Source organism: Piliocolobus tephrosceles, chromosome 14, assembly GCF_002776525.5.
Source record: "Piliocolobus tephrosceles isolate RC106 chromosome 14, ASM277652v3, whole genome shotgun sequence".
NCBI classification, from domain to species: Eukaryota; Metazoa; Chordata; class Mammalia; order Primates; family Cercopithecidae; genus Piliocolobus; species Piliocolobus tephrosceles.
The window spans coordinates 4,094,577-4,108,306 of NC_045447.1; positions in this window are offsets into that span (position 1 = coordinate 4,094,577).

Here is a 13,730-nt window from a genome sequence, read left to right on the forward strand (position 1 = left end):
CACACATACCACACACACACCACACACACCACACCATACACACGCCTCACCACACATACCACACACACTACACACATCACACCTCACCACACATACTACACACACCACACCACACACACCACACCACACACACACCACACACACAGCACCACAGCACACATACCACACATACACCACACTACACCACACATACACCAAACACCACACACGCCACACACACCACATGCACACCACGCACACCACACCACACACATCACACATACACCACACAAACACTAAACATACCACACACGCCACACACACGCCACACATACCACACACATGCCACACACAATACACACCACAGATACACCACACACCACATACCACACACACCAACACATCACACATACACCACATACACTGACACCACACACAGCACATCACACGCACACCATACACACCAGACACCACACATAGCACACCACAGCACACACACCACACCACATACACTACACACATGCCACACACACCACACATACACCACACACAACACACCACATACCACACAGCACACACTACACAACACACAGCACACGGGGAAAACAGCAGCAAAAATTTACTACAAAATATTGACGGAGTTGGTCCAATTGATTTTCTTTTTTACTTTTCTGTTCCTCTAAGTTTTCTTTGTGTTTTCTTTTCTCTTTTTTTTTTTAAGACAGAGTCTCATTCTCACTCTGTCGCCCAGGCTGGAATGCAGTGGCACAATCACAGCTCACTGCAGCCTTGACCTCTCGGGCTCAAGCCATCCTCCTGCCTCAGCCTCCAGAGTACCTGGGACCACAGACGCCACCACATTTTGTTTTATTTCTCGGTAGAGGTGGGGTTTCCTCATGTTACCCAGGGTGGTCTCGAATTCCTGGGCTCAAGGGATTCGCCCACCTTGGCCTCCGAAAGTGCTGAGATTACAGGCATGAGCCACCACGCCTGGCCTGTTCTTCTATGTTTTGAGTAACGAATCTGTTTCACTTTCCTGATGACAATAACACACTAAACGTTACTGCTTTTCCACAATTCCTTGCAGAGCTGGGAAGGGGGCTGTGGTCTGGTGCCTGGGAGTCCTGTCTGCAAAAACAGCAGCAGTTTCCTGAATGAGTGACTCCACCCCTGGCTGCCGCTCTCACCTAGAACCAGGATGGTGACACCTGACCCCACCCACTGCCTCAGAGGGCAAAATTGGAGTGTGGCTGTGACCGGGCCATCCCGGGCCGGTGCCCTGTCACCGTCTCAGTTCCAGGCAGTGGCCTTTGAAATCAAGGCCACCCTGTGTCACCTGATGATCCGCTGTTCAACCTTCAGGTCCTGGCACAGGGATCCCGCGTCCTGCACGCCTCTCCAGCTGGGCCCAACTGCAGCAGGACCCGTGGGCAGGTGGCAGCTGGTGCGCATGCCGTGCCCACCTCACAGGCGAAGACAGGCCACCTCGGGGAGGCCCCCGAAAGCAAGAGGATGTCCACCCTCAGCGCTGCCTGGGCATGTGTGCCCAGTGACCTCCAAATTCTGTGGGTCCTACAGGCGGCACAGTGGGGAGTGCACACTGCTAAGTCCCTGCCACTCCGGGGGACCTGCCACTCTGGGGGACTTGCCCGCCTACACAGTCCAGGGGCAGAGGGAGGCCGCCTCACCCCCCCTCCCTGCTCTCTCTGATGGGGAACTCTGCCTCCCCCTCTCTTTACTTCCTCTCCTTCTCCCATCCTCCCAATCCCAGTCCCCATGCTCCCGTGGGCTGCTGCCCTGAACCAGGCCCTGCTGCAGCCCGGGAATTCCACCCTGAACAGCCGGCCCTCAAGGAGGCTGCGAGCCAGGAGGAGACCAGGGCAGAGAGATGGCTGTGCACATGGGGACCCGTCCCCACTGTGAAGAACAGGGGGCCGATGGGACACAGGGATGTCGAGGCCAGCCAAGGAAGGCCTTGCAGGTGTGGAGAAAGAAGTGAGGGCGGGAGTAGGCATGCGATGCCCTTAGCATGGCCCAGGCTGAGGAGGGCAGGGGCCATCACGGAGTGGAGCCAGCTCGGCCATCCAGGGAAGAGGCAGGAGGCAGCAGAGGCCCAAGGGACAGCAGGCAGCCTCACAGGGCCTCAGAAGCCAGGCAGGATCCGGGGTTTACTGAGCCCTGGCTGGCTGGGGCAGAGGAGCTCCAGGCTCTGACCTGGCTGGCTGCCTGGTGGATAGGCAGCCGGGACCTAGGCCGGGACCAGGGCAGCCACAGGAGACCAGGAAGAGACCCTGGCACGTAGGTGCATGCTGAGGAAGAAGGTGGATGCTGGGCCTGCAGGGAGGAGCTGGCAGGGATTCCTTATGGATGCGGGCAGATGTGAGCGAAAGGAAGCCAGCAAGGATCCGAGATTTGGGGCCTGAGCACCTCGGACAGAGCAGGGGAGCTGGCCTGGGCGGCGGACAAGGGGCCATCAGACTTGGGCACAGGACATGTTGAGCTGCAGATACCCCGGTGGAAAAACAGGGCAGCCCAGCGGGGACGGAGAAGGGACGGTGGAGAAGGGCACCCAGAGGCCTCGAGAGGGAAGGAAGGGTGAAGAGGCCACACTCAGGAGGAGATGCACCCCCATGTGGAGGTCACGGGGCCCCCAGGGGAGGGGGAGCTGAGCTGGAGTGAAGGAGATTTGTGGGTGAACAGGGAGGGAGTGGGGGCTGCGAGGGCATCGTGCCCCCAGAGGTTTCTCTGTGAGATGAGTCAGGGAAAGGCAGGATGGCCAGAGGGGCGCGGGGTGAGATGGGAGCTCACTGCACAGGGACACAGTGGAAGTAGGCAGCTGCCAAGAGGGACAGCCACGGAGGGGACACCGCGGGGGTGAGGCTCATCCAGCCCTGGGGATTTCGGGGTGTGAGGTGAGAGGGTGTGAGAGATGCTGGAAGTTGGGGTGTCGACGGGTGTGGGGTTAAGGTGGGATTGCAGACATCGGGGACCGGGAGTGTGAGGGTTGGGGGACTTGCTTGGTACTGGGGAGAGTGAGGGGCAAAGGCGACAATAATCAAGTGCCCAAGGGAGCCATCGGCTGAGGTGGGCAGAGGACAAGGCCAGGGTAGGAAGGGCCACCCGCAAGGATCACGGAGGAAGACAGGCTTGGCAGCGCCGCTTCCTCAAGGCCGGGATGGGGAGCTGTCTGCACAAGGAGGCATCTCTGAGCTCCGAGGCCCTCCTGGCTTCGTCCTGTTCCTAGGTTCATCCACCAAGGACTGGTTCATTCCCACCGCAGGGCCTTTGCACGTGCTGGCCCCGGCATCTGGAATTCCCCTTCTCCAGATCTCCGTGTCACCAGCTCCTTCTTGTCCTTCAGGTCAAAGCTGAGCCTCACGTCTTTGGGGAAGACTCCCCAGAACTCCTGGCTGACACCTGCTCGGGCGCTTCCCGCGCTCTGCGGTTTCCTGAGCTGTTCACGTGCTCGCCCCCAGACTCCTTCTAGAAGCCATGCCCGGCCACGCCACCTCTTCCCACTGTGGGACGTCCGAATGGCCCCTCCCGAGGGCTTCCTGGCCTCCCTAGAAACCTGAAATGTGCTCTCAGCTCAGACAAAACTGTCCACGGCACGCACCCGGCCCCTCCAGGAGCCCACGCCCGCAGATCACCTCCTCTGGTCTTCTCCAGCACCCACAGTGTGTGCCGGTGTCACTCAGACTGTGCACACAGGGCCTTGTCTGCTCCTAGCCTGGCCCCTCAAGAGAAGCAAGGTCACCCCGGTTTACAGGGGGAGGAAACAGGAAGCAGGGGAGAGAGCTCAACATTCAGTAGCATCGGCCCCGGGTGCTCAGTCCACACGGCAGCCTGAACCATGGGTCCCTCGGGCCCAGCCTGGACAGCAGCCTGGAAAGACAGAAGAACACAGGGACTAGAATCCCAAGGTCACAGGGCCAAGCACAGAGGACGAGCTCCCCGCTGAGCAGAGGCAACAGCAGGGGTTACTGCAGGCTAAATAAATAGGAGACCCGGGCAGGAAGAAATGACAGCATGCAGGTATCCATTAGCCAGCGAGGGCGCCCTGCAGGGAGCCGGGCAGCCACATGGACTGGCGGTAGCAGAGGGGCTGCAGGCCTGTTTGCTAACGAGAAGGGCCGGATGGCAGGATCTTCTGGGCCAAGGCACTGTGTGTGTGGAAAGCTGTGACCTAGCCGCCAGCCCCCGCCTTTCCCGTCTTCACCACGGACTCCACGCAGAGAGGAGGGTCTGACTGGGAGACACTGGGGGTGCATGTGCCTCTCTAAGGAAACGTTGCTTCATCTGAAATGGGGCCAGTGGCACCAAACTGAAGGGGGCATTGGGAGGGTCACTGCTTAGGCAGTTGCCCCACCTGGTGGGGCCCTTGGCTGCGGCTGGCTGGGTCATCTCAGTCTCCCCAGAGGCCAGGCACACTGTGGGCCTATGGAGATGCCCTGGCACAGAAGTGTGCTTTGCCTCTCACCCACCGGTGGACAGAGCACACTCACACGGCAACCCCCACGCCTGGTGGGCGTCCACGCCAGGCCCGGGCAGGCCTCCTCTCTCACCTTCACTCCCGTTGCCCCCACCTGGAGCCCTCTTCTTCTCCCCTGCCATCCCTCAGCTGTGAACTTGAAGCCCCTCGGTGCCACTTTTGCCATGAGGCCCCCTGCTTGTGCCCTGTGGATGGCACGGTAGGCCTGGCCAGGACAGGAGTGGGGCCTCAGCAGTGGGCACCACCTCAAGGCCCTGCAAAGGGTGGGGCGAGCACATCCAGCTTGGGCACCTGGCTTCACCTTGGGTGGCAAAGGAGGAGGGTCTGGGCTGGCACAGAAGAGGGGGTGACAAAAGTCACGGTGCCATTACTCCACCTCACTGCTTGGCCCGACAGGCTTCACCGCATCCCCATTCCACAGATGTGGAAACCGAGGCTTGGAGAGCATCGTGGGCTGATGGTGGCCCCTGGAGCCTGTGACTGGAACCTTCTTTAGAAAGGGGGTCTTCCCAGATGTGGCTAAGTTACTGGGGAGAAGACTGTCAGGATTGTCCACGTGGCCCTAAATCCAATGACAACTGTCCTTAGTAGACACACAGAGGAGAGACATGAGGTGAAGAGAAGAGACACTGGGAGGAGGAGAGACACGGGGGGAGGGGGGGAGACACGGGGGGAGGGGAAGAGACACGGGGGAGAGGAGAGACATGGGGTGGAGGAGAGACATGGAGGGAGGAGGGGGTGGAGGAGAGACACGGGAGGAGAGACACGAGGGGACTAGGAGAGACACGGGTGAGAGACATGGGGGAGAGACACAGGGGAGAGACACGGGGAGAGACACGGCAGGAGAGGAGAGACACGGTAGGAGAGACATGAGGCAAGGAGGAGAGATAAGGGGGGAGAGGAGAGACATGGGAGGAGAGACACAGGGGGAGGAGGAGAGACACCGGGGGAAGAAGAGAGACACAGGAGGAGAGACACGAGGGGAGGAGAGACACGGGGGAGAGACACGGGGGGAGGAGAAGAGACACTGGGGAGAGGAGAGACACGGTAGGAGAGACATGAGGGAAGGAGGAGAGATAAGGGGGGAGAGGAGAGACACGGTAGGAGAGACACGGGGGAGGAGGAGAGACACAGGAGAGAGAGGAGAGACACCAGGCCGAGGAGAGACATAGGCAGTAGTGGAGCGACATGGGGGAAGAGGAGGCTTGTGTGAAGACAAAGGTAGAGATGGGAACGATGTGGCCACAAGCCGGGGAACGCCTGGAGCCTCTAGAAGCCAGAAGCAGCAGGCAGGACCCTCCCCTGGAGCCTCTGGGGGAGCCGGACCCTGAGACACCCCGATTCTTCAGCCCCCAGCACTAGCAGAGAATCATCCTCTGTCATCTCAAACCTCCCAGCATGTGCTCATTTGTCACAGCAGCCACTGGACACCACAGAGAGAGCTTTCCTTGCTTCCCAGGGACCAAGCGGGACCCAGCCTTAGTGATCGGGACCCCGGTGTCTGTGTCCCTGACACTGCTGTGAGCCGATAACACTGGATTCAGAGCTCCGTGGGGCAGCACCAGGGCTCTTCCTGCCTTTATTTAGGGTTCACACTGCACCCCCAGCATTTAGCCCAAGGCCAGCTGACAGGAGGTGCTCGGGCGCCCTGCCCTTCTGGAGCAGGGGTCCCCTCTGCAGCCAACAACTGCGTGTGGCACCTGCAGGGAGAGGCGGCCATGAGCCACCCCAGCTCAGCAGGACCAGAAATAGCAGAGGCTGCCGGGGCCACGGGGCAAGGCCAGGATCCCTGGGTCAGGGTCAAGGTGCTCTGGGTAGTGTCCTCACTGTTGGGGCCCGGGCCTGTGGCCTGAAAGACGACAGCCACCCCGACCCTCCTATGATCTTGGGCAAAGCGCCTCCCCTGCCTCCAGGTGGGAGCCGGGACAGAGCTGCCCCCAAGTGGACTCCGCGCCCCTCACAGCAGGAGGGGCCAACGGGAGCCCTCTCCAGTAACCTCCATGCCTCCCTCACCAAGGACAGCTCCTAGAGCGCCTCCTGCTCTGTCACCCACCACGCAGGGTCCTTAAGCCCACCCTGGGACCCCCAGCCTCTCAGAACCCGGCACTATGACAGACCCTGCGTGGGCAGGGCCATCCAGCGTGCACCTCCAGACCAGCACCCCCATATTTCCAACACAGCGGCACTTCCTGCCCCTCTCCAAGGCAGCATCTCCTACAGTGGGGACCATCGGGGGATGGGGGCAGCCGGGAGGGACGAGCTGTTTGCAGAGGATCTGGGCTGACCACCTCCCCGGGGCAAGGCCCAGAGACAGCACCCTCCAGAAGGCAGCACCTGGGGGTCCCGGGCCAGACAGATGGTCTGGGTAAGGGCTGCTGGGTGCCTGGAGCAAGTATGTCCCCACCGGGACAGGCCAGTCCTACACTCCACCGGGACAACCACAGGGACTCCCTGGGCCACCTCCTCCATGCTGCCCACCTCTGCCCAAACCACCTCTCAGGGCAGGGAGGAAGCTGGGTCCTGTGGAATCTGACCTCATCACCTTCCTCCTCCTTGGCCCTGCCCCCTCCTGGGCTCCATCTGCTCCTTGCCGTCCTTGGGGAGGGGCTGCTTTTCCCGGCCCCAAGGCCTTTGCAGGGCTGTCTCTTCTTACCAGAGCCCTCTCCATCCCATCTTCCCTGGCAAGCTCCAACTCATCCTCCATGCTGTTTCCTCAGGAATGAGCTCTGCCCACCCCTAAATGAGTTTCCCCAGCTCCCAGAACCCACATAGCTCAAATCCAGAAATCATCTGCTCAGAGCTGGTCTTCCACCCCGCCAGCCCAAAGCTCCAACAGGTCCGGGCCACGTGCCTGTTGGGAACGGTCTTCTCACCAGGGCCTAGTGCAGGGCAGGACACCTCCCCCAGCAAAGAGACCTCCCTCCCCTAAGGATCCCGCCCTACTCAGACCTCTCAGACCAGCAAGCCTGAGCCCCCCACAGCTGCCAATGGTCAAGGGCCTCCCTGCACCAGGCGCTGGCATCCCCCAACAGCCCTACCAAGCAGCCACGGCTTCTCTGGCCATTTACAGTGGAGAAAACAGGAGCAGAGAAGAGAACAGGTGGCCCTGGGGTACCAGGGCGTCTAGACAGCCTGACTGCAACCACTCACAGCAGCCCAGTTCCATCCCAGACCTCCAGGGACCATCCACTGCCTGTCTGGGATGGACCCCGTGGGCAGAGGAGAGACAGGAGTCTGCCTCCCACTCCCACAAGCTCATGTCCCACCCCCAGCTCTCTAAAGCACAGTGATTTTCAAAGCATGTGTCTGCAGAGCCCTAGACCAGGGGTCAGGGGTTATGGGTGATGCTCCGTGGTGGCAGAAGTTTGGGGAGCACTGGGTGGGCAAAAGGGGCTGCAGATTTATTGCATGCAGGACTTCTCAGAGTTTCCCGGGAGAGATGCGAACAGAATTTCCCAAACATCTTCAAACACGGGGATGAGGGGGCTGTGGCTCCCAGCAGACATCAGTCAGCACCCCACTTCTCTGATAGACAGCAGGGGCTAGCCTGAGCTCTGCAGTTACACAGAGCTGCCTTCAAATTCCTTCTCTCTTCCCTACTAGCTGGGGGTCCTCTCTGAACTTCGGCTTTCTCTTCAGTCCCAAAGAGGAAGCAATGGGCAGCCCCCAGGGGCCAGACATCATGTGCGTGGACACCTGGTTCCAGCCCATGCGCAGCAGGCACTCAGAAGGCAGGGGTCTTGACTGGCAGGCCCGAGAGAGGACAAAGCTGGCACCACCCGTGCCTCCGCGTGTTCTGTCCGGCAGCATTTTTTAAACTAACTTATCTTCAGCCTCACTGAGCTCTGGTGCCCCAGGGAAGCTTCTGTAAGTGCTTCAGCCTCCCCAGGCCTCCCTAGCCCCAGAGCTCATGGCGTGGTGCACAGGTGCGGTGCGTGGGAGGCAGGCGAGGGGCGTGGGAGGCAGGTGCAGGGCATGGGAGGCAGGTGCAGGGTGTGAAGGCAGTCGAGGGGCGCGGGAGGCAGGCGAGGGGCGCGGGAGGCAGGCGAGGGGTGCGGGAGGCAGGCGAGGGGCGCGGGAGGCAGGCGAGGGGTGCGGAAGGCAGGCGAGGGGCGCGGAAGGCAGGTGCAGGGCGCAGGGCGTGGGGCGTGGGGCGTGGGAGGCAGGCAAGGGGAGCGGGAGGCAGGCAAGGGGCGTGGGAGGCAGGTGCAGGGCGTGGGGTATGGGAAGCAGGCAAGGGGCTTGAAGGCTGTGGGTATGATTCAAGACGGGCTATTCTGGTCCTCTCGTGGGTGCCGGAAATGCTGGGCTCTTCCTCTGGCCAGAGGGTCTCAGGGCTCCAATCATGGGGACCAGCACCCACCCCTGAGTTAAATCTCTGCAGCCTCTGGGACGGCCCAAATGCCCAGGCAGGGGAGGGCACCCACCAAAGCGACCCCAGGCCCACGGGACCCGCCCAGCCTGTCGGCCTTACCCCAGGGAGAACAGGCAGCCTCTCCCTGCCAGTGTGCGCTAGGGCCTCGCGGGGCCACCAAGTCTCCCAGGGGGCCTCTGCTGGGGCACTGAAATGTCACCTGGAGGGAACCCTGAGGCTGGCCCACACTTTGGTGCTGTGACATCTTTTGGGCCAATCCCAAGAAGGTTCAACCTCCTACTCCAGCCCCAACCCCCAGCCTGACCAGCAGCCCTCCCGGGGCCTCTGCCTAGGCCAGGTCCCCGCCTGGAGTGCCTTCTTCCTTGGCACAGCGATGACCATGCAGGCCCTGGCCTCCCTCCCGAAGACCCCGGCCCCACTCGGCCTCTCAGACCAGAAAAGCCCCTTCCTGTTGGCGCCACCCATCCCCAAAGCCTGGCCTCCATTTCTGCTTAAAACCCGCACTCAGGGTTGCTGCAAAGTTCTCGTAAGTAGGGGCTGCCCTGGTGTGTGTGGAGTTATCCCAAAGTCATTCTGCACCCACTGTGTGGCCTGGGACCGGCAGGTGGCCTGTCTGTGCCCTGGGTTTCTCACCTGTCCGTCCAGGCAACAGCAGTGGCCACCTCTCACCAGCCTTGCTGTCCTTAGAATGACTTGGGTTTTTTTTTGTTTTTTTTTTTTGAGACGGAGTTTCACTCTGTCGCCCAGGCTGGAGTGCAGTGGCCGGATCTCAGCTCACTGCAAGCTCCGCCTCCTGGGTTTACGCCATTCTCCTGCCTCAGCCTCCCGAATAGCTGGGACTACAGGCGCCCGCCACCATGCCCGGCTAGTTTTTTGTATTTTTTAGTAGAGACGGGGTTTCACCGGGTTAGCCAGGATGGTCTCGATCTCCTGACCTCGTGATCCACCCGTCTCGGCCTCCCAAAGTGCCGGGATTACAGGCTTGAGCCACCGCGCCCGGCCAGAATGACTTGTTAAAATGGCCTGCCTCCCCTCCTGGGGTACCGAGGACCTCAGCCCCAGAGAACTGCACGGGGGTCTGTGAGTGGCTAAACCAAGACATACAAGCTGGGCTCACTGGCCTGCGCCACATCCTCCTGTCTCTGAGGTACAGGCTGGGCTTCTGACGGTGGAGAGGACTTGTCCTCTTGCCTGTCCCCAGCCCATATCCACAAACACCCGTGGAAACAACTGAACGAGAGAGAATTACAGCAAGAGCCCTCTTGCAGGCTGCCTCTGGGATCTAGAGGCAGAGCCAGACCGTGGGCAGCCTGAGAAGTTTCCAGAACAGTTGTGAGCCAGTTCCTGGAGGGTGGACGGCCTGTGTCTGAATCCCGCCTGGTCCCGTAGGCCCGAGGCTCCGTCCCTTCTTCTTTCAGGCCCTCAGGATGCTCACAGGGAGTCAGCGCAGGGATATTTATGTCCCTCAGGAAGGGGAGCCCCAGAGCTTGGTCCATGCAGAGCTTCCGGCCCATCGGAGCCTCGGAGGCCAGGGCAGAACTGGAGTGCTCAGGAGGCCAGCTGGGTCAGGCAAGAAGGGTCTCCGGCCAAACGCCAACCCTGGGAACGTTCCGTCCCCTCCTCCCTCCCGTACGTCCGGGGTCAGCAGTCACTCTATTAATAGAGGCCCTGGAGCCCTGAGAAGAGGCCTTCTCCCCCTAGACGGTCATCACCCTCTCTGCAGAAGCAGGGAACGGCAGCCCCTTGAGCAGGCTTGATCGGGAGGCCATGGGGGGCATCCCTGAGAGTCGGAGAGACCCAGGGAGTCCTGGGCCTGCCAGGCAGGGCAGTTACCACTCTGCCCAGAGGTCACCACAGGCACTGGGAAGGGAAATGCGTTTTCTCCTTCCTAAGACACCATCTACTTCAAGGCCAATATCCATTTCTTAATAGTGCTGGGGGCGGGGGGGTGGGGCGGCAAAAAGAAACCACAGTAACTGTGTACGTCAGGCGAAGTGCCTCCTCCTCAGAAACCCAGGACGTGACGGGGAAGGCATCTGCACGTGAAACACCCCATTTTAAACCCTCTGGGCCATCGATACACAGCACTGAAAGAGCCTTATCTGGACCCTCCTGCTCCCACTGCACATCAGTGACAGAGTCTTCTACTCCTAGAAAACCTTCAAACACACAAAAAGGCATGCTGCATCCTTCCCTTGCCCTCCAGGGCCTCCCTGAGCTGCTCCACACTCCGCACCCAACGGGAAACAGAAACCCATAGGAATGCCAATGACTCTCCATAGAAACGCCAGTGGTACCCGTCACGTGCTGACTGGTAAGATGAGGGCTCTTTTTAGTTTTTATTGTACTGTTTCTCCATGTCGTTTAGTTTGCTGTTTGTTTTTAGAGATGGGGTCTCACTCTGGCGCCCAGGCTGGAGTGCAGTGGCATAATCACAGCTCACTGCAGCCTCGACCTCCCAAGTTCAAGCAATCCTCCCACCTCAGCCTCCTGAGTAGCTGGGGCCACAGGTGCGTGTCACCATGCCTGAGTAATTTCTAAATTTTTTTCACAGATGGGGTCTTGCTGTGTTGCCCTGGCTGGTCTTGAACTCCTGGAGTCAAGGTGATCCTCCAGTCTCAGCCTCCTGAGTAGTTGAAACTACAGGCATGAACCACCGTGCCCAGCTCAGTGTGCCTTTAAATGCCGCTATAGTGAGCAGGTATTCTGTGTATCACACAGAAAACATGACCTTCTGAAAAAAACAATGCCAGAGAGAGTCCGGACTGCAACTGGAACTGCCGCGTGCTGGGCTCACACCAAGAACCCCACACATCTAGGCACCTCCCAGCATCTCCTGGGGCCCTGCTGCCAGCTGCACCTGAGGGTGTCACCTTCGATGTCCTGTGGACACTCCAGCCTCAGTTTCTCCATGGGGTAAACAGGACAGTCAGGGCTGACTGCCACCGAGCCCTTGCCATGAGCCCAACCCCAGAGCGGGCACTCTGCAGATCAGTCCCTTCAAGGGGAAGACACTGAGGCACACAACAGTTAGGGGCCTTGCCTAAGCCCAGAGGAGCTGGGCGGAGAGGGCTGTGGTGAGAGCAGGGAGCCCTGGCCCGGGACGCAGGTTGGTGCGGTGCGGCCCTGCCCCCTGGTGGACGCTGCTGGAACTGCCCAGCCCTGCGCCCTAAAAGACGGGTCCCCTGTGCTCCATGCCTGTTGGGTGTCCCACCCTAAGAGGGGCGACTGGCTGGGGCAGACACCCAAGCCCCCGGGCACAGCAGCCTGACACTGGAATACTGCTCCCAAAGTGATCAAAGCAGCCAGGCGCTGTGGCTCACGCCTGTAATCCCGGCACTTTAGGAGGCTGAGGCAGGAGGATTGCCTAAGCTCTGGAGTTCAAGACCACCCTGGGCAACATGGTGAAACTCCGTCTCTACTAAAATACAAAAATTAGCCAGGAGTCATGGCGGGCACCTGTAATCCCAGCTACTCGGGAGGCTGAGGCAGGAGAATTGTTTGAACTCAGGAGGTCGCAGTGAGTCAAGATGGCACCACTGCACTCCAGCCTGAGCAACAGAGACTCTGTCTCAAAAAAAAAAAAAAAAGGGTGATCGAAACAGAGGCAGGGGTAGGAGGAACACCCCACCCCGGGGCCAGCCCACCACCCAGGCCAAGACCAGCAGGACGGGGGCTGGCAGGCAGGGACACCCACCAGCCAGGGCAGTTCCAAAGGACCAGCCCATTCGAAAGGCTGCTGGTCAGCGTGGTGGCCATTAAGAGTGGCCTTGAAGCTGACCCTATGGGTCCCAGTGGTTACTCAAAGACTTGTGACGGCCCCAGGAGGGTCCTGGGTCACCGAGGCCTTCCGTTCCGAGAGGCAATGAGTCTTTGGGGCCTCTTGCTATTCCTGGGAATGTCGCCTTGGCTCTGATACTTCCCCGGCTCCCAGCGGAGAGCCTCCCAGGAACCTAGGAAGGCCTCTGGGACCAGCCAGCAGGGGGGTGGAGGTAAGAGGTGGGCAGGGCAGGGGCCAGGCGACCCCATTCCTGCCTCACCCCACCCCAGGCAGCCCACAGATGCTGCCAGTAAGATGTGTCTCCAGGGGACATTCCCTATAAAGACAGCTCTGATCCCGCCACCACATCGCTAACTCCGCAGGAGGCTGCCAGCGGCTGGGAGGAGCGTTTCTCCCTGCACTCACTCCACCCTTGCTTCGTCCTTCCTTCTTTGTGGGTGCCCGGAGAAAGAGCAGGCAGCCTCGGCCAACCACATAGCCAGGTTTCTGTGCAGGGAGAACAGCCACCTGTGGGGGCCCAAACTGTCCTCAGCCTTCTCTCCTGCTGAGTACTGACTCACCAACACTTCCCCAGATATGGAGCAGAAATGTCATCAGCATTCTGGAAAATGCAGGCTCCCCAAAGCCATGTGAGCCTGGAAATAAGAGTACAGGGCCAAGCACAGTGGCTCACACCTGTAATCCCAGCACTCTGGGAGGCCGAGGTGGGCGGATCAATCGAGGTGAGGAGTTCAAGACCAACCTGGCCAACATGGTGAAATCCCGTCTCTACAAAAAAAAAATCCAAACAATTAGCTGGGCATGGTGGCACATGCCTGTAATCCCAGCTACTCTGGAGGCTGAGGCACAAGAATTGCTTGAACCTGGGAGGCAGAGGTTGCAGCAAGCCGAGATCGCACCACTGCACTCCACCCTCGGCAACAGAGCGAGACTCCGTCTCCACACACACACACAAAAAAAACAACACAATCTCACCAGCCTAGAGATCCCATTTGCCAAGACCGTTGAGTAAATGACACATCCCCCAGGCCTCATTTTCATAAGCCCTACTGCCCACTAATAGGCTTTTTTCTCTTTTTTTTTTTTTTTTTTTTTTTTTTTTG